Source organism: Canis lupus, chromosome 14 (genome assembly GCF_003254725.2).
Source record: "Canis lupus dingo isolate Sandy chromosome 14, ASM325472v2, whole genome shotgun sequence".
In the NCBI taxonomy this organism is placed as follows: domain Eukaryota; kingdom Metazoa; phylum Chordata; class Mammalia; order Carnivora; family Canidae; genus Canis; species Canis lupus.
In genome coordinates, this window is record NC_064256.1 from 34,445,897 (window position 1) to 34,471,892 (window position 25,996).

At 38.2% G+C, this 25,996-nt stretch overlaps 1 protein-coding gene and 1 long non-coding RNA gene across 5 annotated transcripts in view; one reads left to right on the plus strand and one right to left on the minus strand.

Annotated features, from left to right (window-relative positions):
• LOC112670550 (uncharacterized) overlaps nucleotides 1-25,996 on the minus strand; it is a 74,088-nt gene that overhangs the window by 32,554 nt on the left and 15,538 nt on the right. The gene's annotated exons all lie outside the window — the stretch shown is intronic.
• ABCB5 (ATP binding cassette subfamily B member 5) overlaps nucleotides 17,532-25,996 on the plus strand; it is a 161,836-nt gene continuing 153,371 nt past the window's right edge. Inside the window, 1 exon segment of the mRNA XM_035698671.2 lies at nucleotides 17,532-18,307. The gene's annotated coding sequence lies outside the window, so the exon portion shown is untranslated.

Here is a 25,996-nt window from a genome sequence, read left to right on the forward strand (position 1 = left end):
ACAATTTTTAAAAGGTGGAGAGAGAATTCAAATTCAGTATTTTTTTTTTTTTTTTTCACAGATGTTTTCCTGCAACATACACCTGGAAGTGGATGAAAGGAACAGCAAGCAATCCAGGTGGAATGATGGAAATGGCTAGGTGGGCAAGTGTCAATAGTTACATGTGTTTTGTTTTTTGTTTTTTGGTTTTTTTAGTTATATGTGTTAAATGAGAGTAACATAATAGGAAATCAGAATTGTTACATAAGTACCAAAACATATAGGAGCTCAAATGTCAGGATAAGTACCTTTATTTATAAGTGATTTAAATGACTCAATCCTTTTTCTTCAAAGATTTAGTACCTACTTGATTATCACTGTATTAGTTTGCTAGGATTGCTGTAACAAAATAACCACAAACTGGTCATTTTCTCACAATTCTGGAGACTGAAAGCCCAAGATCAAGATGTCAACAAGTTTGATTTCTCTTAAGGTCTCTTTCCTTGGCTTGCAGATAGCCTTTCTCTGTGAACATGCATCCCCGATGTCTCTTTCTAAATGTCCACATATCCTCTTCTTATAAAGACACCAATCAGACTGCATTAGCGCTCACCCTAACAGCCTCATTTAACTATAATTACCTCTTTAAAAGACCTATCTCCAAATATAGTCATGTTCTGAGGTAATGGGCGTTAGAACTTTAACACATGAATATAGGAGGAACACAATTCAGTCCATACCAATTACACATACGTTTTAATTTCCTAGTTAGTTGCACATGTGGTTTTTACAAAGGAAAAATGTTAACACTATGGACAAATAGTTCAGGGTCATACGTTAAAGCAGGGAAAATAAAAGAATGTAATTCTTTTATGTTCTCAGTATCACCAGCCACTTATGCTTCAAACCATATTTTCTGAGGCATTGACTATAGACAATTTCACAAATTATACATTTCTCCAGATCCAGCCTTTTTTGTTTGTTTGTTTGGTTGGTTGGTTGGTTAGCTGTTCTGCATTTTACTCAGTAATAGGAAAAAACATCAAAAATCAGACTGTCGGGGCCAAGTGAAAATTTGGAAGAATATCTCTATAATTCTACAAGTTTGTTCCCAAGAGATTTCACAACATCCTTGGGGAAGTCTGAAAGCAAGACTTTTCCTCAAAAGGTTTTAATATTCTGGCCTGCAGACTTACTCTGGACTGGTAAGTCCCTAAGTATTTTTAAATCAAATTTAAAAGAAATCTACAATATCTCAAAAGTTTTCTGTAATATTCTAAGTGAAAATGTGATTTAATTTTGTCTCCTGGAAACCAGATATGCTTTTTCCCAGGTTCATTTCATAGTCATTTCTGTAATATATTCAACAGCCATTAACTTTATCTTCTGAATTTTTACCTGATTTAAATATTTATGAAAATTCTATGCTTGCACATACTAATTTTCTCAGTTGTCACTATCAGTAAACATTTATAAAAGACCAGCTGGATAAACGTCATTAGCTAAATACATACAAATATTATATTCTTCACATAAAAACAGCTCAGGAGCTATTTTTATTCAAGGACCTAATCAGTGTGTTTAAGTGCATGCGTGCGTGCGTGTGTGTGTGTGTGTGTGTGTGTGTATCAGCTTAGGTTCTCCGTGCGGAAATTGACAGAATTGAGGAAAACAATCCAACTCACAGCTTTCATAACTCTGAAGAGTTATATACTAAATACATTCACTTTTAAATAATATAAGATCTAGTACATCTTTTAATCCATAAAATAGAAAAATATAGGACAATTTAGAACTGTTTTCTAAATGGATAAGAAAATTAGCTTGTTCAAATTTAAATAACATTTGAGAGACTAGTTCACCATACTAATAGAACATCTTTATATATATTTAAAATTTCTATTATAGTTTTTAAAACATAATCAAATTCATAAACTTTATACCCCAAATTTTTCTTCCTTGATTATAGCTTACAAATACTGACCTACTTTAAAAAGTTACATATTTCTATTTGTAAGTCAAAGTGTTGATTAAATATTTCATTTAATTTCCCTACTCTACCAATAGTATTCTTAAATACAGCTTCCTACATTAAAGGAAAAAGTTACTCCAGTTCAATGGGAGCATCAGAAAATCGAGTAATAATAGTCATACAATATTCAGATGAGATTATGAAAATGTTATTTTTCAAGTACATTGATGTCATGCCAGATTTCCCCCTATCAACTTGAAGATTCTGACACATTAATACTTTTCTACTTCCCTGAAAAGTCCAGAAAACAAACATTACCATGTCAGGAATATAAGAGGATACATCAAGGAAATACTGATGATGACCCATATGTTGCTCTTTAAAAAAAAAAAAAAAAAAAAAAAAAAAAAAACTTTCCTGAAAACACAGAGGAACCAATATTTTATGACTTCCAGATTAGTCTGGGACCCTTGTGTACATTAAAGTAGCATAAAATAGGACAGAGGGTAAGTTGAAGATAAATTGTATTTAAATGTCAACTTCCATCTAACATTTTAAACATCAACATCTTTTGGTTGATAGGGTCTTCCTAACAAAGTACTAGAGTACTAATACCAGGAAATATTCCTGCCAGACAGCCTAAGAAACTAAGCGAAGCTCAGGACAGACATTAGAATAAGCTTTCATTCTTTACATAAGACAAACATTTTCATCTCCTAATTGCTTCTCAGCCACGCAAGGTATTTCTGGACTATCTCTTATCGTCAATTCTATGACTTTATGAAATGTAAATTAATATTAGCATCAGATTAGGATGAAAATATCAGAATGAGATGAAAATATGGAGCCAAATACAAAGTTCATAAAAGACTCAAATAAAAGTGCTTTTAGTGGTTTTTGCCATTGCTTTCCTTCTTGAGTTAACTGTATTTTATAACTTATTTCTGTGCTTCTAATTCTCCATTAAAACATGAACAATTCTGCTTTTGGTCAGAAAGTCTCTCCTGCTGATACTCCTATCTAATCTTATAATGAAAAAAATGACATGTTTATGTATAAAAGCTGGTGTTCTGACTGCATTTGATGGCTGGCAGGACCTGGAAAGGAAACACTCTATCCAACAACCACATTACCAAAAAAAGCAAACTCCTTTTGCATGATTTATTCTTAATTCTTTTGAGCTTAGAGACCAAAATGTGATAAGAAGGAGGATTGCTTCTTACACCAGTTATGCTCCGCCTGCCTGTCTCAAGGCTCTCCTGTTATTTCAGCAATCACATTTATGTGGATGACTCTAGCTGAATCCTCCCCTGCCCTCCAGACCAACATATCAGTCTAATGTTTGACACTTCCACCTGGATGTTCAACTAACATGTCTGGCTCCAAATGTATTCAAAATGGAGCCTCTCTGCTCTGCCCTCCATGTACCTCCCTTCTCCCTACTCTGATAAATCTCCCTTCTCACTTTTCTATTTCCTATTTGCCCCCACTATCTGTCACCCATCTTTGAAATCATGTGTGGGTCCTTCCATTGCCTCCCACCCAGATTCCACATCAGCCCATCTTTTCCAAGCTAAGCTCAAAACCTCTAGTCTTTCCTTGGAGCAACTGGTCTATCTTCTGCTTAAAGATGTGCCTACCTGTGGGCACAGCTGACACAGGCTATTGCTCACCCATAAGGTGCTTTTATACAAATCAGAAAAGGCTCCACAGCTTCAAGACACTTGATATCCATCTGTCAGGGAATCTGTCATAATATAATATAATTAAACATTATCACAGTAATAAATATAGAAATATAAAAACAATACATATAGAAATACAGAGTTACCATTGAGTGACAACCTGTAAGCTTTGTAGTGCACAATCTTCACACAACATTGGGCAGCCCTGTGACCCTGCCATCCTTCAATTCCACACATTTTAATGACCCCTCATCACCTATGAAAAGAAAAATGCACACCCATCAATCTAATACAGGATATTCACCATGCTTGGCTTCAGCCTGCCCTTCCAGTATTATCTCCTATCTCTGAACTCTTCACATACCTATGCTCAACTCTAGCTGGCACACTTACTCAGAACTGACTATACTTGCCTATTATCTTGCCTTTAATCATTTGTCTGCCTGGTACACCCTTTCTCCTTTTTCCACCTGTAAATATCCTATCCATTTTTCATGTCATTTTTTTCTAAGAAGCCGTATCTTTTCCCCACCCCAAATAAGTGAACACTCATTCCTTTGAATGCCACTATATTTTGTTTATACCCGTTCTAATATGTGCAATATATGGTCTTTTATTAGCATTATTGGCTCATTTGATTGATCCTATACCAGATGGTAAATTTCTTAAAGTGGATATTTTGTCTCATTTTATATCTTCTGCAAAGCCAAATCTAGGGTTAATACAGAACAATTTTTTAATTCACTTAATTGAACTAAATCAGTCAGTCTCATTCTAAATAAGGATGCATTAAATTTTTGTGGTTAAAAGCTTTCCTTATTCCTTAAGAACCTTATCAATAAGAAATTTTCTTTTTTTATATTTTATTTATTTATGAGAGAGAGAGAGAGAGAGAGAGAGAGAGAGGCAGAGACACAGGCAGAGGGAGAAGCCGGCTCCATGCAGGGAACCTGATGTGGGACTCAATCCCGGGACTCCAGGATCACGCCCTGGACCAAAGGCAGGCACTAAACCGCTGAGCCACCCAGGGATCCCCAATAAGAAATTTTCTATTTTCTAGCTACTTGCCAAAAAATTAGAGTAATTATATTTCCAGACTGCATCATATTCCACTTGCTTTACTTCTCTCAGAGCTGAATAACAATCCAATACTATTAGACACATAACCCATAAGACATAACATTCACTGTTTCATTTTGCTCAACCAAGCAAGGTTAAATACGATTCCTTCTGTTTTTTGTCTTATAAAGTTAGCCTACCCTTCACTGTATAAGTCTTAATTTCCCCAACATATGCAATGTAAATAATATGAAAAGTCTTGCGGAGAAAGTAGGGAGTGTTTTCTTATTTGAAATGAAGTGGGGCACCTGGGTGGTTCAGTTAGTTAAGCATCTACCTTTGGCTCAGGTCATGATCCCAGAATCCTGGGATCAAGCCCCATCTCAGGCTCCTCGCTCAGCAGGGAATCTGCTTTTCCCTCTCCCTCTGCCCCTTCTAGACACTAGTGCTCACTCTCTCCTCTCAAATAAATAAAAAATCTTAATTTAAAACAAACAAACAAAACAGAGCAGATCCAGTTCACAAATAATTGTAAGACAGGAAGCATCTTCGGTCTTCCATCTGCTGGGACTATTAGGCCACTGTGGATTTTATCACTTTGCTGTTAAGACTGTACTTAAACAGTGCTAATGAAAAGTTGCTACCGTATTTGATTCAATTTAGATAACTTATAAATATGTGACAAATGCATGATTTTTAAAGATTATCCATGTATGCTTCTCAGGCCCAAGAATCAAAGACATGTATCAAACACTGGGTTCTGGATGTCAATTACAGATGGCGATGATCAATGATACAAAGAAACATATGGCGATGATCAATGATACAAAGAAACATATGCAAATGACACTGACAATATTTATAATTTAAAATCATTTTAAACTCCCTGCTCCATTGACTGAACCTAATAATCAAATACAGACACTTGCATTTGTTTGCCCCTGAGATGAAAGCAAAGGTTTATCTCTCAACACACCCAAATAAATTAATTTTCTATTTTTTTATTGTAATGAGATTACATTTCCCTTTTTGTTTTCACTCCTAGAAAGATTAGTTACCTGAGACTGAATTCCTACTTTCTAGGCCCCAAAATACATATGAATAATGTTAAAAAACTCACAGGGTGGTAATTTTCAATTACAGGGACTTAAAGTTTTGCTGGTCTCCAATTTCTACTAAAATCTGAAATTCCTCGATAACTTCTCTAACATGTGGCCATCTAATCTGCACCTTAATGTGTTTAATATTAGGAAGCACACCATTTCACAAAGGAGTCCTTTTCCCTAGAATTAATTCAAATTTCAGAAAGCCCTTTCTTATGATGTACTGAAATTTACCCCTTCTTTTAACTTCTCATTCATTCCTACTTCTTCCCTCTAGAGCTACAAATGATTTTTTTTAATTGCTCTTTCACATTATGGCCTCCTTTGAATATTTGATTAAAATTGCCTTGCCCTTCCTTAGTTTTTAATTGTAGCTCTATTACTTGCCAGCTTTATGAAGCATTCTGGCTTTATTTTTAAGATTTTATTTATTTATTTGAGAGAGAGAGATTAAGAGAAAGAAAAGGAGCAGAGGGATAAGCAGACTTCACACTGAACCCATAACCCAATGTAAGACTTGATCTCACATGACCTGAGCTGAAATCAAGAGTCAGACACTTAACTGACTGAGCCCCCCACCCCAGGGTATCCCTTATTCTGGCTTTAAATGCCTTTTAAAACATTAAATATCCTGGGAGGGGGTAGCCCCGGTGGCTCAGCGGTTTAGCGCCACCTTCAGCCCAGGGTGTGATCCTGGAGACCTGGGATCAAGTCCCACATCAGGCTTCCTGCATGGAGCCTGCTTCTCCCTCTGCCTGTGTCTCTGCCTCTCTATATATATGTTTCTCGATTAAATAAATAAAATCATAAATAAAATCATAAATAAATAAATAAATAATAAATATCCATCCTGGGAAAGTTACTATCTTTAAGCCTCAGAGTTTTCCCCCTGTAACATGGAGATGAAAACAGAATCTATCTCGTAGGGTTTACCTTAAGGATTTCATGAGAAAAAAACTAATAGAAGAACTTAGCACATTGTCACTGCCCCCTTGACTATTCTAAAAATCTCCTTTATTCAAATATCCTCTCAGTATCTTCTATGAGAAGCTGTCTTTCTCTCAGTCCATCACCATCCCTCCATTTTTGTTTTTGTTCAAATTGTTCTTTCACAATACCTTCTCCACCTGCCTGACAAAGAGAAAACAGCAGTGATGCTGCTATGACCCCAAATAGTTCTACAACTTGTGATACCACACTCAAGTCCTACTAATCCCTTTATTGAGGTCTACCTTCTCTACAGGCCAGAGCTCAGTACACTATTAAGAAGAACACAATGCTAACTAGAACTGTCCACTCTTGGAATTTCTTTTCCAGTGTCCTCATCCCAGCCTTTAATCCCCTCTCAGAACTGCAAAATGTAGATTATCACAGATACTCTTTTCTCTCCCAGCTTCCCCTAAGCCCCAACAGAAAATAGATAAATAAATGTACTTATTCCAGGGTGCCTGGGTGTCTCAATTGGTTAAGCATCCAAATCTTGATTTGGGCTCAGGTCATGATCTTGGAATCCTGGGATCAAACCCCACCCTGGGCCCCACACTCAGCAGGGAGTCTGCTTGAGGATTCTCTCCCTCTCCCTCTGACCCTTCTGCTCACATACTTTCTCTCTCTCTCTCTCTCTCTCTCTCCCTCCTTCCCTCCCTCCTTCCTTCTCTCAAATAAATAAATATTTTTCAAAATAAATAAAAAATAAATGCATGTACTCCATGTTCTTTTTTGTCAGTGTCCTTGTCTGATCAGGTATTGGATAGTTGATCTGACAAAGCACTTTTGCTGTTGAGCGAATAAGAACTAATAGTATTTTTTACCCTTTCAAGCAACAAAAAAAAAATACTAGATCTGAGACCAACTTTAGACCCCTGACACATGCTTGGAATGACTTTAACACTTTGAAAACACATGATTTTTCCTTTCAAGTATCTTAATAACTATGCTTATAAGTTTATTTCTCTTAGTTCTTCCAATTTGTCTTTCTTTTTATTTTAGAGACACAGAATGGAAGGGGAGTGACAGAGAAAGAGAAAGAGACAATCTCAAACAGACTCCTGATGAATGTGGAGCCCAATGAGGGGCTAGTTATCATGACCATGAGATCAGGACTTGAGCCAAAATCAAGAGTCAGATACTCAAATGAATGAGCCATTCAGGCGACCCCTTTAAGTTTTTTAGTGGTGTGTGTGTGTGTGTGTGTGTAGGACATCAAAGTCTTCCGTATCTGTTAATCAGAAGTGGTAACCTCCTTAGAATGACAAGAATGGCAATCTCAGACTAAAGGATGTTGGTATGATAGGGGCTTCTCAATAAGAAATCCTGTGACATATCTTAAGTAAAGGTACTTTCTCCCAAAAGCTCACAACATCTGTGGCTTAGTCCAGTTCTAAATACAAATCTATTCATGATCTCATGCTTTGAGCATACTTATACATAACAGATGCATTTCACAAATGCTGTTGCTGCTTTTGGGGGGTGAGTGTTCACTGTCAATAGATGATTATCTAAAGATTAAAAAATTAACTTTAAAAGAGAGAAAAATAAAGAGATGTCAAATGTACTAGGGCTACATACAGCAAGCCTCTCTTTCCTTGATATTTTCCTAATGCTTTCTTAAATGCTCAACTTCAAAATGGATCATTCAAAAAACTGAAAAGACCCTTTTAATCAAATAGATTTTTCAACCAACAGCAACAAAAGCACAACTTTCCTGTGTATTTTATGTATCCTCAAAACAGGAAATTACTTAAATTCCTCTAAAAGTTAGGCTATTCTCTAAACAGCATTGATTTCCTCAACCATTTCCATTTAGAAGTTGTCCATGCTATGAGATCACTCTTCAAAACAAATTTAAAGCAATATGTTCAGAGTGATTTTGCTCACATTAGTGGCTGGCTTTATTTACTGAGAAACACATTCTATTGGCTTGTTTTCTACTTTGAAAGATGTGGCAAATTGCAGAAACGTTCTTACAGAAATTGAAATGGAAAAAAAATAAAATCAATCAGTGACTCTAAGGACTGTTTCAGCTACTAAACAAGACATTTTGAGTCTTCTGTGCCACTCGTCATAAAGCAACCATTTTAAGTGGATCAAGTTGATAAAGAAGCTGATAAAACTAAGACATCAATAAAAGCCATCTTTTATTTTCACAAACATCCAAAATTCTCATTAAGAAAATGAGGCACATGATTATTATTATACATAAAAATTATAGAAACTGGGGCTCCTGGGTGGCTTGGTAAGTTAAGCATTTGCCTTTTGATTTGGGCTCGGGTCATGATTTCAGGATTGTGAGATCAAGCCCCAAGTCCAGGCTTCTCACTGGGCATGGAGCCTGCTTAAGATTCGCCTCTCCCATTCCCTCTGACTATTCCCCTTCCCCCTCTCCAAAAAATCATCATCATCATCATCATCATCATCATCATCAAAACAACACAGACACATCAAGAACAAAAGACATTAAAGAGTCCTCTTTTGTGGACCTTAGTGTGTGGTTAAGAGTTAAGAGAAATAAGAATATATAACAGGGCTGATAGCAGAGATGTTTCTGAAAATAATGTTAAAAGAAACCAATGATTTCACATTCTTAATTACTTTATGTTTAAGATTAAACCACTTTTTGAATCCATATTCTACACATTCTAAATGTGTCAATTTTTTGAGGCAAATAACAGTTTCCTATGTATTATCTTACTCTGTAGAAGCCTCTCTCAACCTGAAGATTCCTTTCCCTTTCCTCTCCCCTTTGGGACCCATATCACAGGACTTTACACAGTTACACTCTATCCTCATGGTCAGTCCTGAGCTGCTGAGACTTTAAAAAGGGATCACACATTATCAGTGGCTTATTCTGCAGCTCCTCATTTTATCCCTGACAAGTAATGTATTGAAAAAATTTTTGGACAGGTAGTCAGCAGCCTTGAGTGTCATATCAACTATACCACTTATTTACTGTTTGACTTTGGGCAAATCACTGAACCTCATATAACTTCAGATTTCTTGACTGCTTAATGAGAATAATACTTCATTCATTTGCTCATTCAAGTATTTACTAAGGGCCTATAAGCTAAGGCCAGATATGGCCTTAGACTAGACCTTGTCTCTGCCTTTGAAAAATTTATGGTTTAAAGGAGATTGACACATTTGAATTGACATGTAGAATACAGTGTAATAAATGTCAAGCAAAGGGGAGGACCCAATGACCTTTCTAAAAAGTAAACATTTCTCAGCATTACTGATAAAAGGATCCCTGGTACTTAAACTTGTAGCAAAACAGATAGAAATACGAGTCAGCTAACATAGCAGTCAAAATGAATACAAACCAAAAAATGAATTGGAAATTATTTGTTTATGGCTGCAAGAAGGGTATCATGTGACTATATGGCTGCACTTCAGAAGATGACTAAAAATGCATGCAAAATTTGGTGGGTACATTCATTTTTAGAAATAGGGCCCTTAGTTTTTTAGATTCTCAAAGAGTTCAATGACTCCCAAATCCTAAGAACCAAGCTTTCTAAGGTAGATTCATTTTGAACAAGTTGCAAGTTAAATGCTTGGAATCAACAATAAATAATAAATAAATCCAATATATAAACATATAAAATATGTGGAGATGTCTAGCAACTTTATCTCTTACAAGGACATGTGTAAAGAAAAGGTAGACTCATTTGCTATATAACTAATTTGATGTTCTCAAGCTATACACTGCTAGTTACCAAGAGAAAAAAAAAAACAAAAACATTAATCTTTCCAAATAAAAGTGTGAAATTCCTTCTGGCCTAAAGGAATAGTTATACAAGTTACACATACATGCACACACACACACACACAGCACACACTAACACAGAATTCACAAGGATTCTCTCATACCCTCCATTCCCTCCAAATCCCTCACATGTCAGTGTAAACCATAAAGAACTAGGAGTTTTTAACTCAGTTCATATACCTAGAATCTCCTCTACTAATGTTGCATTTTAGTTCTGAATCAGGATATGTAACTCTGAGGTAAATGTGTAGAGTACCCTACAGGGGTACAGCAGGCTACCAGCACAGACATCTTTCCAAATTTCATTATAGTCATCTGAATGTTACTATAGCATCCCTCATCCCCATGCCACTGCCACAATATTCCCCAAGAAAAGGCAAAGACACTGCCCTTTGCTTCATTTCAAATCATTTTCTGAAAACAAATTATATTATCTAAATTAAATTCTAAATATGGAAATCACAGAATCCAAACTGGCCCAACTACATGACTTTAAATAAGTCAGAATCATAACCTCGATGAAAAAGTAACATCAGGACTTTAGGTCTTCCACTTGCAAGTTCATCATTCTTTCTATGATGCTTCTTGTCTTCTTAATTATGTCTTTGATACTTCATGAATTAGATTGCAATCCATATTTTAAAAACACTGGAGTTGAAGGTTAGTCACAGAGTACTTTCCATGTAATAGTCATACGCACAATAAATAACCCATACTACAGTCAAAATGATACTTTTAAAATACCTTAATTCACATAGTAAACATTTCCACAACATTTTGTATATATCAGGAACTACTCAAAGCATGTCACAAATATTAATTATTTTGATCCTTTCTCTAATCTCACATTGCAGATACCATGATCATGCCATTTTATGGTAAGAGAGCACAGACAGAGAGAAAAAATAATTTGCCCAAAGTCACCCAGCTAACAGGTCAGGGAGCCAAGATTCCTCTGAGGCAGTCTAGCTCCATGGTCCACAAGCTCATGCCTGAAAACATCCATTATCTTCCCATCTCACACAAAAGTCAAAGTCCCTACAATGTCTTACTATCCCACATATCTCTGGTTTACCTCAGACAAACCAAGCAGTCTCCCACCTCAGGGTCTTTGAGCTGTCCCTCCGCAGAACACTCTTCCTCCATACACACCTTTAGCTTGCTCTCTTGTCTTCCCTATTTCATACCTTGATATTGCCCACCTTCCTTATTCTGTCTTTCCTCTGGAGCACTTATTATCACCTTAATATGTATTTGTTTGCTTTTGTCTATTTTTCCTACCCCCATTTAAAATGTAAGCTCCATGAAGCAAAGGCTTCATGTATCTCCAATGCTGTATCTCCAGTGCCTGGACAGTTAGTTGCTGGCTTGCAGTGGGCATTCAATTACCATCTGTTGGACAACCAAATAATGATTTACGAATGTGTAGAAGATTCATACATATGTGAAACAAAAGGAAGTAAGAAATGTTGATTCTAGGGGCACCTGGGTAGCTCAGTTGGTTAAGTGTCGTCTTTGGCTCAGGTCATGATCTCAGGGTTCTGGGACTGAGCCCCACATTGGGTTCTCTGCTCAACAGGGAATCTGCTTCTCCCTTACATTCTCCCTCTGTGCTTTCTCTCTCCCAAGTAAATAAATAAAATCTTTTAAAAAATGTTGACTCTACTCTGTCTAGCCTGCTTTTTTAGCTTCAGTGCTATGTGACCTGAAATTTTTACTCTGTTGTTTGCATTTTCTTCAAAAGGATCCAGACTACAAAGTGATTCAAAGTATATGGAAAATTATACTTGTAATATAATAGGCCAATGTTAGACATAAGATAATACTAAAGTATTTGTGGAGAATTATTCAGCTTTCTCATAGTTTAGCTAAAACTTAAGTGTAACTTTAAATAATTTATGATAAATATTACTAGTAAAAATCATCAACATAAATATTCTATTGTCAGTGAATTATAGAGTAAAAACTGACAAAAACTTATATGTTGCTGATAGAATTTATAGTCATAAGAACAAAGCAAGAATTATATTTTGTACAAATAAAAAAAGTAACAAAATTGACAGTAGTTAAGTCTGTACATTTTTTTCACTTAAAGATATTTAGATAGCTTTTATAAGCTTAGCACCATTCTAAGAACTTTTTAAAAAGGAATTTATTAACCCTCATCAGAGAATTAATCATAGAATTATAATAGGATATTATAAGATGCCCCGTGAGTTATATGCTATTTTTTTACAGATTAGAGCAGTAATGCACAAGGAAGTTAAGTAATTTATCCCAAACAACACAGAAGGCAGTGGCAGAGGCAGGTTTGGAATCTATCAATTTAGTCCTAAAGTCCTTTCCATATACCTCTCCCCTTCTAATAAGTCTTTATTATTAATTAGAAAATTATAGAATATTTACTTCTTCTTATTGGAATTTAGATCTGAAAATTTTGACACAAGCATATTGAGCTTGTTAAAAATAATAGCCACAAAACAAAACTCACAATGACCAAAGCTGAAATCAGAGCAATATAATATGAACAAAACAATTAAATTTGTATACATTTCTGTATTACATTTATACAAAAAAGCAGTTGATTGTAGTGAAAATAATTTCTGAAAAATAAATCAAAGGACGCTGTACAAAATGGTTACCAAAAATAAGTTTTATGAAATTTGCTCTTCTATACCAGCAAGGGTGGGTTAAAAAAAGGTATGGTAAGTTAATAGATGACAATTACAATCATTTCAGTTGTTTGATGCTGGAAAGTTTATTTTTCAGTCATGTCTATCATATTCTGACAGAGCTTTGGGCACTAATTGTCCTCTCTCAGGACTTTCATCACCTAGAGTGCTATTGGTTGAGGTCATAAGCATCATCTCTCTTATTTCATTGGCTACAGCCAAGTTACATGGCTGTATCCACCTTCAAGCAGGTGGGGAAGTGCCATTTCCTGGTGTGCCCAGAAATAGAGGGGAATCACTTGTTACTAAACAAGTTTTCAGTCAAGATTTAGTAGTTTGTAGTTCCCAGATAAACACACAAATCAATACTCAGTTTACAAGGAAACAGGCAGCAGGAAATGGCTGTAGGGTAGGCAACCAACATTTTCCATCACCATCAAGGCTGGAAATAATAATAAGCATGACAATAGTAGTTAATGTTCAATGAGAACTCACAAAATGCCCAGGACTGTGCTTTGTATTTATCATTTAATTCCAAATCACACAAGATAATTGGTTTTTTGTCTATCTTATAAAAGAAAAATCTGAAGAACAGGGAAATAAAATAGAGCTAGTAACTATTGGAGTTAGGTCAAGAACTTAGACAATCTGATAAATATTTTCTTTTAAAACTGCTCCTCCATACTGTTTTTCCTACTGTGCCTCTCTTCTGAATAGCTCATGATTCAAGTTTAGAGCACTTTATCTCTGGATATTACAGGTTTTGCAACAGTATTCATCAGTGGATTTTGTGTGCAAAATAGAATTTGACCCTGGTGGTTTAGCTATAACTGGAAAAGACAACTTCCACAAAATTTTCTCATAAAGCCTGTTGCCAAGATTGTTGAGAACAGCATGTGTTTTTCCAGATTACAGTGATAAGAAGGTCGATGTTGCTGAGAGCTGCAAGTCTTGACGAGGCAGCACATCTCAAGGAGAGGGGATATTTTTGCTGGCCTCCACAAAAGCCTGTGCATCAGCTTCTTGGTGGGGGGAGCTGGCTGAGAGTACTAGGAAACCACACTGATGAGATTCATGCTGTTGGAAGGGCCATCAACAGGAAATGGTCAATAGATGGCCCTAAATCCACTGAGTTTGCAGAGGGGTGCTGCTGCAATAGTCTGGACATCATCATGCTGTCAATTCACTTGAATGCTAAAGGGGGAATAACTGAAGGAAAAGGAGTCTCTGCCTAAATGAGCTGTATTCAAATTACTCACCCACAGCTTGGAGTTTATACATCATGCCAGGAAAAAAATGTAACTATTACAGTGTCCAATATCTGCTGAGCTATACATCTCTTTAACAGGTGCTTATTGTCATGGGCTGGTAGGCCCTGATGATAATGGCCTCCAGTCATTGTCCCCACCACACAGACTCTCTTTATCTTTCCTGTCTTGCATCGGGTTCCTTCAAGTCCACGTGATCTCTTTCAACACAGTGTATACTCATTGGATCCTTTCTCTCACTCATAGAGTGCAAAGAACTCTGTAAAGAGGTCCTCAGAAATATTTGCTCAGGTTATTCATCATGCAAAAGCTGGTCTGCTAATCATCCCCATGATAACCAAGGGGCTTCAAAAGGTTTCCTCACCTATCCTGGAAGCCTGGGCTAGGATGCACCAAATTCCCTTCTTCTTGGGAGGTGGGAGTGAAGGAATACAAAGCAGGATTTGGATCTCTGTCATTTTTATATAACCATACATTTTGTTGATTTTGGCAGGCCTGCAGGACTTTGGATTTTGATATCCAAAGCCAAGCTTTTGAATTTTAAAGTACCTTATTTTTTCAAGAACTTGGTTTTCAAGACTTTTACTTCTGCACTGAGTTTCAAAATCCATTTATCAGTCCAAATGACATCCCCTTTCTAAGCTATATACCATGCCCTCTCTCCGTGAGCAGCCTATAAAGTTATATTGTGGAGAAAAGGTAATAGGTTCCAAGTTGCTCAGTGGAAAAGAAGAAAAGTGGGGTCAAGAACTCTCACTAATGTTTCTCAGAATATTATTTGTTGCATATGCTTTCTAGAATACTGAGTGTTTCACCCTATTTTGAGGTTAGTCTAATAATTATAATAGCCATATTTATGTAGCACTTACTCAGTACTAGCACCTTAGATGACTTTATCTTCTAATCCCCAAAAAACTCTTATGAGTTAGCTTTTATCTCCTTTCACAGATAATAAAAGGGAGTCTTGGATACATTTAATAACTTAGACAAGTTCACACAGGTAGTAGATGGTGGAGCCAGGCACTATGTTAGACTCTGGATGTACAAAGATTAATGATGCAAGGATGAATAATACAAAGATGAATGTACCATCTAATGTAGACATAAGACATTTCAACGGATCCTGAGAGTCCACATGGCCAGGACTGTTACTAAGGTTTACACATATAGATGAGGTATTTGACCAAGGATTTTGGAAGACTTACTAAAAAAAAATTACTAAAAAGAAAAATAAGTAGAAAGTTTAGACAAGTGCAAGGAATGAGAGAGGAAGAAAAGGAAAGGGTATTTCAGTTACAAAAATAGCATCAACAAAAGTTCAGAGGCAAGCTGAAATAGAATGGTTTGCTCCTTGTTTAGGACTATTTCTCCACTTATCAACTATTGTGTAATAAGCCACCTGAAAACTTCGTGTCTTGTAACAGTAGTTATTTTGCTTATGAACTTGTATTGTGTACAGGGCTTTGTGGAGACACCTCATCTCTGCTCTGCATGGCATCATCTGCAACAGCTCAAAAGCTGGGCTAGAATCAGGTGAAAATTCACTCTTAGGTGAATTGATAATGGCAGTGAGCTGAGACCTTAGCTTGGTCCATGAACTGATAAACCTACCCCTGTTCTGTCCCTGTGGCTTGAGCTTTCTCACAACATGGTCACCAGGTTGCAAGGGTGGACATCCTGAGAGACACTAAAGAAGGTGGAAGCCATATCACATTTTTTGACTGAGTCTGATAAATCCCGCAGTTGTCACTTCCAGCACATGCTCTTTGTCAGAACAGCCACAAAATGCCACCCAATTTCAAAGAGAGAAGCAAAGACCTCATCATCCCTTGAGGGAGTATGGCAAGGTTTTGGAAAAGCACATGGAACCATAAATATGGTTGTAATCTTTTTTAAAATATACAATCCAACACAACTCTAAACATAAAACACTATAAAATGCAGATAGTCATCCCCTGTAACAGTGCTCTTTCCTGATCTAATCACACCATTAGCTGTATGAGGTCATCAATTTACTCATTGCTTACTAGGAAGGGATTATCGGCATAAAGTCAAGAAAATAATTTAAGTCATTCACAAGGCATCAACATGGCTTATCCATACAGTAGACTGGGCACAGGGAAACACTGTCTTCCTACACAAAATGCTTGTGTTACCTTGGCTACATGGCAAAAAATATAGTCATGAACTCTGTGCAACAAAGATTTAACTAAAACTTGTGTCTAAAGGTTTGAATTTCATTCTTGCAATTGAACAAACATTTTGAGGTACTTTTCCTAGGTTGCTACAGATAACTCTACTTCTCTAGACAGTTATCTGTAAGTCTTGACCAAGAATCCCTAATGATTTTTCAGAATCATTTCAGGAAAGGTTTTATTGTTTGTGGAAATGTTCTCAGAATGGCTTGAATGCTTTCAGCTTCATCTCACTTACTGGATACAACTATCACAGCTCCAGGCCATTGAATTTTAACAGTCACCTGTTAAGACCATGTCCCATCGTGCCCAGAGTCCAGGTGGCTCAGCAATGAAAGGTAACTTGGGACAAAGATAAAAAGAATAGAGCCCTCTTATCTAGAAAAATGTAACTGCGTTTTCAGGTTCTTAACCACCTCCCCTCCCCTCTCCATGGGATCATCAGAGACCCGAAACAGAGAAGCAATGATTTTTACTGTCTTCCACCGTGATGAGAATCAAGTAATGGTGAGCAAATCCAGACACGGGCTCTGTTACCAAGCAATTTACATCTTGGGAGGAAGGACAAAGGTTAATCAAGGAGTCACAGAAAAAAGGAATGTGACTGAGAAGACGAAAAATGCTATGAGGTAAAGCACCTAGGAGCGCATATTATAAAGAAGCTGGAAGTGACAAGTTGAGCCACAGCTGAAGCATGGGTATGAGCTAACCTGCAGTCAGAGGTGAGAGGGGCAAAAGGAGGGAGGGAGGGAGGGTAGGAGGGTTCCAGAAATAACAAATGGCCTCGTAGGACGGAGCACGGTGAACTCAAGAACTTGGAAGAGGGACAGAACGCCCGGGACACAGGATGCTTGGAAGTGTGGGACCAGGAGGGCCCTTTGTCCTGGGAACAAGGAGAAGCCATTCACAGGTTCTAAGCCTCCCTATTTTTAAGCTCATTCCATTCAAAATCACCTGGTAATTGTCACCTGAGGGAAACCAAGCGAAAGTAATGCCGTTTTTGTGATGCCCGTACGAGTTTGCTGCCACAGCTTGGCACTCGGACACGACCGCCGCCAATCACGTGTCTTAGCAACGTCTGTCTTCTCCTTACCGTCAACTCCTCTCCCAGGCGCCGCCAGCCTCCACGCCACCGCCACCGCGCGGGAAGCCAGCTCCTCCCAGGCTGCGGCCGCCGCGGCCCCTGTGGCGGGAAAGCAGGCGCCGCCGGAAACGACGAGGCCCAGTGAGAGGACCCGGATGTAGAGGGCGCCAACCTCCGCGGCCGGAACCGGATATGGCCAGGACCCTGTTTGTGGACCTCCGGAAGTGGCGGGGCGTCGTGGTCCTTGGCTTCTTCACGGTCTTGGTCCCTGGCGGCACCTTTCTGGCAGCTCTGTTGGATGCAGGATGCAGGGGTGGGGCCCCTAGGAGGCTGAGAGTCTTGTGAGATACCGAGAGACCCGTGGCCTCCAGATTGTGGAATCTAACTGCTTGGACCCCAGGAAGATCCAGCTGCCAGACGGAGGACGTAGGGCCGACCCTCGAGAAGCGCCAGGCAGTGTCCCCCAACCTCAGCCCGCCGTTCAGCCCTATTCAGATCATCTCATTAAAGGGACTGAAAATCTGAAAGGTTTGTTTCCCATGTGCTCAGGACTTTATAAAGTGGAGTCTGGACAAAAGAGAAAAGCTGCGAAACAGTCAGCCACCTGTTTTAGGACAGTTGGAATAGAGCCCTTGCTTGGAGACGTGCTCTCACTGAGGTGAAGGCCTATGTTTGATGTTTTGAGTTGACTGGCTGAACGTCTCTAAGAGCAATTACAGATTATCTTGTAAATGCTCAGCCAGAGAAAGGTAAGTCTCTGGGGATAAGACCAGACCTGAAGCAGAGCCCCTGCTCTATGTGGACAAGAAGGTGTCAGTTTTATGTTGGGGGCTGTCATGGGGGTGATATCTCCAATTCCCAGATCAAGATTTGGTGAGAGGGAACCATAGCAAATGACAAAGGGACCCAGATGACGTAATTACACAGTGAGGACAATTCAAATAACGGTTTACAAGGAACTGAGGTAATGGTTCTCCCTGGCCCTAATTAATACTCAAACGGTTAATCTTCCTACTATGAAATATTTTTTTCACATCACTCCTCTGTTCAGAAACTTGTAGAGGCAAATTCAGGAGGGAGGGTAAGTTACAATGTTCCTCCTTGTTATTTCTGGTCCTATACAATCTGTCTCCTCCACAGCTGACTCCCACTCTTCCCCAATGAGTCTTCAACTTCAGCGCAGCTCTATATTTATTTCCACCTCCGTGCTTGTGCTATTGTCATTCCTCCTCCTTGGAATGATCTTCTTGCCTAGGCCCATCCGTTAGAACATCACCGAGGTCCCATCTGCAGAACCTTCCACGCCACCCCTGTTTACATTTATTTCTCTGAGATCTTACATCTCCTGCTGCTTCTACCCGGCATATGTGCAGCTAGTCACAAATGAATGCCAGTTTTATAATGCTCTAATCACATAGGTTTGTGTTGTCTCTTCCAAGGAAAACACAAGTTTCTTGTCTTGAGCCATGTGTTTGATCTTTTATGTCTCTAATAGCTTAGCTGAAGGGTAAACTTCGGGAAAGACAAAAGGAGGCATTCAACAAACTACTCTTAAAACTTGAATCCACGCGAGTGGGAAATCTATTTCGTAAGCAACAATGACATCTAGTGGTTAGAAGGTTGCATGGCTTCTTCTGACTTTTTAATAGTTGGACAAGGCATTTATAAAGAAAATGTTGCAGATTATTTAATGAATCCAGATTATTCCCATCACTTCTTGTTTATGAAGGGATTTCAAATTCATATTTATTTTTTCTGCCTTTCCGGTGCCTTCCCCCATCCTTCTGTGGCCCAGTGGTCACAAACTGCTGGTAAGGGGTCCCTGTTTGTGCTTCTTACAAACCACAACTTCCGTTTCCCGTAGGAAGAACCAGAAGCTTTTATGGCGGTTATGTGATTTTTAATTCTCTGCTTCCTGTTAGGATAAAGATTTATATGCATAAATATTTATTTTGGAAATAAAATATGTAATTGAGAAAGAAACTTGAGATGATAAATATGATAGCCAGAGTAGAAAGTCATTTCAAAGCCAAATGGGAGAAAGGCAGTGTGGTGTAAGAAAAGCTTGTGGACTTTGGCTTCGGAGAAACTTGGGATCAGATGCCAATTTTTCTCTCATTAAAGCTGCATAGTAGTTATGACAGACTAACATCCTTGGGACTCCATTTTCTCATCCCAAACAATGAGAGTGGCATGTATTTTGCCACACTGCTTTGGGGAGTATTAGAATCATGTACAGTAAATAATTCTGGTCCAGGGACACCTGAGTGGCTCAGTCAGTTAAGTTACGAGTCTTGATTTTGGTTCTGGTCATGATCTCAGGGTTGTGGAATTAAACCCTGTATCAGGCTCCCTGCTTAAGGAGTCTCTCTCCCTCAGCCCTTCCCCCAACTGGTGCTCATTTGCACATTTGTACATTCTCCCTCTCTCTCTCTCTCAAATAAATAAAAATAAATCTTCAAAAAAATTCTGGCCCAAAGTATATAGTCAATAAATTATAGCTATTATTTTATTTACATTTTACTAAGAATAATTATCCTCCTATTTCCAACCCGGTAATTTTAAAAATATATATCCTGGTTTTTAAATTTTGAATTGTCAATAATAACTTAGATTCTAACTAAAATTACCTCATCTCTCTTGGTTTCAGATGCTTAAATTGCAGAACAATGCATTCGGTGAAAATACTTTTAAGTCTCTGAAAATGAAATAGGAATTCTAATCTACCATAGACATCAAAACTTGAATGGTAATGAAGGGTTTAAAAGAACTGAAACAGACTGAACTTATCTTTTTATAAAGAACTTGAAAATTTTTAATTCAAGTTATAAATTGTAAAGAGAAAAAAGCTCTAGGAATAAATATGTAAAACAATTTATCACAAAAATATTATGAGAAACTGATTTGTATGGCCCTCCGGTGGGCAGAATGTGAATCACAACCACCCTGTTAAAATGTATATATTTAGTTAGAAAACATCATTTGAGTCTTCTCAGTTTTATCTGAAGCCTGAAGTAAAAAACAAGAACTTGTTTCAAAAATTGGCCTTTTTTTGCCTATTATTTGAAACTTGTACAAACTTTATTCCACAAAAGAATGTTATATACCATGGTTTATTTCTCAGCCAATCCCACAGATTAATGCCACAGTTAGGCCTCAACTATATAACTCCACAAATAGTACTAGCCCAAGTAACAACAGTGGGCATTGATGTTTCTTTGGAATGTCAAAGAACAATAGAATTTCTGGGTTGGAAGAAATTTGAGAGCTCTATTCTAAATTCTACTTGAATATACCAAAAACATATCTTTCCCCTGTTTCAGCTCTAGCAATGGGAACAAATAATCCCCTCCCTATCTAGGACAGATACATCTATTTTCTCCTATGAGTATTATACAAATAGAAAGGCAAGAGCAGAAGACTTGGGTTCTAATCCTCACTCTTCCATCTGTTATGGAAGAGGGAATAGAAAGTGGAGGTTAGTCATTCCAGAACCCCAGGGGGATAAACAAGGCCTGTTATGTACTCAAATTAACAACCATTGCAGGGGGATCCCTGGGTGGCTCAGCGGTTTGGCACCTGCCTTTGGCCCAGGGCAAGATCCTGGATTCCCGCATCGAGTCCTGCATCAGGCTCCCAGCATGGAGCCTGCTTCTTCCTCCTCCTGTGTCTCTGCCTCTCTCTCTCTCTCTATGTGTCTATCATAAATAAATAAATAAATAAATAAATAAATAAATAAATCAATCAATCAATCTTTAAAAAAAAAAAAAAAAAAACAACCATTGCAGGTTGGCCGCAACTCTGTTTCAAGTCTTTATTCTGTGATGCAGGCAAAAGTAGCAGCCACTAACAGACATGCTAGACTTATGGCAGAGGGAAAAAAATAAACTGGTAATTAAAAAGGCTCAAAGTTTCCTCTTAGAAGAGACAAAGGCCTCTTCCACTCGTAATTCTCAGTCAAAGCAAATTTTAAGACGAAGGTTGATGTTGGTAGAACAGTACATATACTCTTCTGTATTTCTCTGGAGGGGTTCCAGAGAAGGGCTTAGTATGGAGGGACAGCAAATATTTTGAACAAATAATGAAATACACCCCCTTTTGCGAGCATGAATAAACCATTATGGTCTCAGAGTCCTAAAATTCAATCCAAAAATTGGAGATAATAATTTTCTTCAGACAAAGCTCAGGATTACAGTAGAAATCAAACAAGACTGTTATATATGTGTGTGTGTATGTGTATGTGTGTGCATATATAATATATACACATGTTAATATATATGTATATATGTAATATATATGTAAATATATTTATGTTGTTATGTCTTTTCCCAGAGATTCTGTCCAGTAGATCTCGTGAAATTCTGATGTCCATATTTTTTTAAATGCTCCAGTACTAGGGGATCCCTGGGTAAGTCAGCGGTTTGGCGCCTGCCTTCAGCCCAGGGCATGATCCTGGGGTCCCCGGATCAAGTCCCACGTCGGGCTCTCTGCATGGAGCCTGCTTCTCCCTCTGCCTGTGTCTCTGCTTCTGTGTGTGTGTGTGTGTGTGTGTGTGTGTGTGTGTGTGTGTGTCTCATGAATAAATAAATAAAATCTTAAAAAATAAACAAATAAATAACATGCTCCAGTACTGAGAAGAATTGTGGTAATAAAGTTTTGATCAGTCATCTCCAAACCCAGCCACACATCTTAAAAACTGGAGAGCTATTAGAAAATACATACTTCTGGGCCTTATGCCAAAGATTCTGATTCAGTAGAGCTCAGATGGAGTTCCAGATTCTGTATTTTTAAAGCTCCCCAGGAAATACTCTGATGTAAAATTAGGCAGGGAACCCTTGAGCTATAGGATCCATTTTAGCATCAAAATTCTGCAAATTATAGTCAATAACTTGCCCTTTTATTGTAGGGAAAGGCAATTTTTGTTGTATTGTTTATGTAACTTTGTTTGAACTTTATTATTTGTATCTCAATCTAATATGGATTTAGTTGGCTGATTTTAACCACGCAAGAAGAACAGGTACTGATTTGCTCATAAGAAAACAGAATGAAAGTTGCTCAGCTGGAGAAGAGATGTGTGACAGAAGAAAAGTAAAGGGAAAGATGTTTGAAGTGACCATTATAGCACTGAGGCAGAAAATAGTGATGATTAGGGCTCACATTTATTCTGTGATCATAGTCTCTAGCTTAACATACAGTATTCTTTTTGAAGCCTCAGGATTAGCCTTATGAAGTAGGAAATATACCCATCTTAATCTGGGTGCCAGAAAAGTGAAGTCACACAGACCAGAAATGGTAAAGTAGGATTCACACTCAAGTCTGTCAAACTTTCAAGTGCAGTATTTCAGCCACAGCATTACCCAGATGACAGTGTCCCAAGACCTTCCAGAAAATTACATCAGAGGCCACAAAAGAAAGGGGGAAAGTCAATAGTAACAGCAAAGTCAAGGAAGCAGTTTTTTCTATTTTGTAACACCTTCCCAGATGGCAAAATTTCACTGATCTCCCCTCATTATTGTGTCCCAGTACCTTTGCTCCACTTGCGGACCTCCCTCTCTGTTGTCACTGTGGAGGCAACACTCAAATTAATGACCATAATATAGCCACACTCTGTCGTTAACTGAGTGCCTTCACAACTATTTCATTTACTGTCATCAAAAAATAGTATTCAAGAAATGCAGACACCAAGGATCATAGGGATGCCTGGGTGGCTCAGTGGTTGAGCATCTGCCTGCAGCTCAGGGTGTGATCCCAGGGTCCTGGGATAAATCCCACATGGAGTTTCTGCAAGGGAGCCTGCTTCTCCCTCTGCCTATGTCTCTACCTCTCTCTCTCTCTCTCTCTCTCTCTCTCACTCTCTCATGAATAAACAAAATCTTAAAAAAAAAAAAAAGGAAAGAAAACTAAGGATCGTAAAGCTTGAGGTGATTTGTCTAAAACAGGGTTTCCAAACCTAAGTATTATTGGACTGGATAATTTTTGCTATGGGGCCCTCTCCTGTGCATTGCATGATAGTTAGCAACATTTGTGGATTCTACCCACTTGATGCACCACCACTCCCAATTCTAACAACCAAAAGTATCTTCAGACATTAGTAAATGTCCGCCCGGAGAACAAAATCATTCCTGGTTCTGAATCACTGGCCTAAAGTAATGCAGCAAACAGGTAGAAAGTACTCTCTGACCCACGTCTTGTGACTACATCCCTGAAGCCTCCCTAGAAACATAGAATTTTGGAGCCTAAATGTTTTAGTGACATCTAGGAAACTCCTTTATTTTACTATAAGCAAGTCAAAGCATAAAGATGTGAGATGACAATCACAATTTTTTTTTTTCTATGCAATACTTTCTTTCCAGGAAAAAAAGCTTTCCAAATTTCTGGAGTAGGGGAGAGTAGAGACAATAAAAACACTGAATGGCATAGAAATTACTATACAGAACTCTGTCCAGGCTCCATTATCATACAGGCTCCATTAACTAACATCTCCTGTAATTATTTAAATAACCGATTGCAGATTGATTGGTTATTGTCTCTGGAGTGGCCTTCTGGCTTTCCACATTGTTTACTGATTTTTGTGATTTAACTGAGCAAACATCCTCATCCTGTTAGACTCTCACCAGCTGAGACACACAGAGACCGGGTGGTGTAGGCAAAGAGCACCAGCTTTCAAATTAGGTGCAGCCACTCTGGAAAACTGTGTGGAGGTTCCTCAAACAGTTAAAAATAGACCTGCCCTACGACCCAGCAATTGCACTGTTGGGGATTTACCCCAAAGATACAGATGCAATGAAACGCCGGGACACCTGCACCCCGATGTTTATAGCAGCAACGGCCACGATAGCCAAACTGTGGAAGGAGCCTCGGTGTCCAACGAAAGATGAATGGATAAAGAAGATGTGGTTTATGTATACAATGGAATATTACTCAGCTATTAGAAATGACAAATACCCACCATTTGCTTCAACGTGGATGGAACTGGAGGGTATTATGCTGAGTGAAGTAAGTCAGTCGGAGAAGGACAAACATTATATGTTCTCATTCATTTGGGGAATATAAATAATAGTGAAAGGGAATATAATATAAGGGAAGGGAGAAGAAATGTGTGGGAAATATCAGAAAGGGAGACAGAACGTAAAGACTGCTAACTCTGGGAAACGAACTAGGGGTGGTAGAAGGGGAGGAGGGCGGGGGGTGGGCCTGACTATCACAATTTTATGGCTTAAAACCATTTAATAATTATAAGCATTGCTGAAATTCCTGTGAAGTCAATTACTGATACACATCATATGATGAGGGTACATCTTGTCCTGTAGCCACATCTATTAGCTATCACTTATCTCACAAGAGTGCTTGTCATGACAATTTTTAGATCATGAACCTTCTTCACCCTCTATGCCAAACCTCCCACAGGGTCTAGCAGTGCTGATTGAATTATCAAATTAGAATAGTGACTAAATGGCATAGATTCCCATGAATGAGCAATTTTCCCCCCATGGATGAGCTTTTCTAAATGAAGATTTCTGTTTAATCAGCTGATAAGCAGACTATTTAATAGCAAACAAAACAAAACAAGAAAACTAGCTAAAGAATCTTTCTTTGCAAAATCAAGGCATCTCTATCAAGCACAAGAGCAATTTCACAATGGAGAGATCAAGGTCATTCCCAGAGAGAGACCATTTCTTTTTTTTTTTAATAATAAATTTATTTTTTATTGGTGTTCAATTTGCCAACATACAGAATAACACCCAGTGCTCATCCCGTCAAGTGCCCACCTCAGTGCCCGCCACCCAGTCACCCCCACCCCCCCTTCTCCCCTTCCACCACCCCTAGTTCATTTCCCAGAGTTAGAAGTCTTCATGTTCAGTCTCACTTTCTGATATTTCCTACCCATTTCTTCTCCCTTCCCCTCTATTCCCTTTCACTATTATTTTTTTAACATAAAATATTTGTTTTTTTAATAATAAATTTATTTTTTATTGGTGTTCAATTTGCCAACATACAGAATAACACCCAGTGCTCATCCCGTCAAGTGCCCCCCTCAGTGCCCGTCACCCATTCACCCCCACCCCCCGCCCTCCTCCCCTTCCACCACCCCTAGTTCGTTTCCCAGAGTTAGGAGTCTTCATGTTCTGTCTCCCTTTCTGATATTTCCTACCCATTTCTTCTCCCTTCCCTTCTATTCCCTTTCACTATTATTTATATTCCCCAAATGAATGAGAC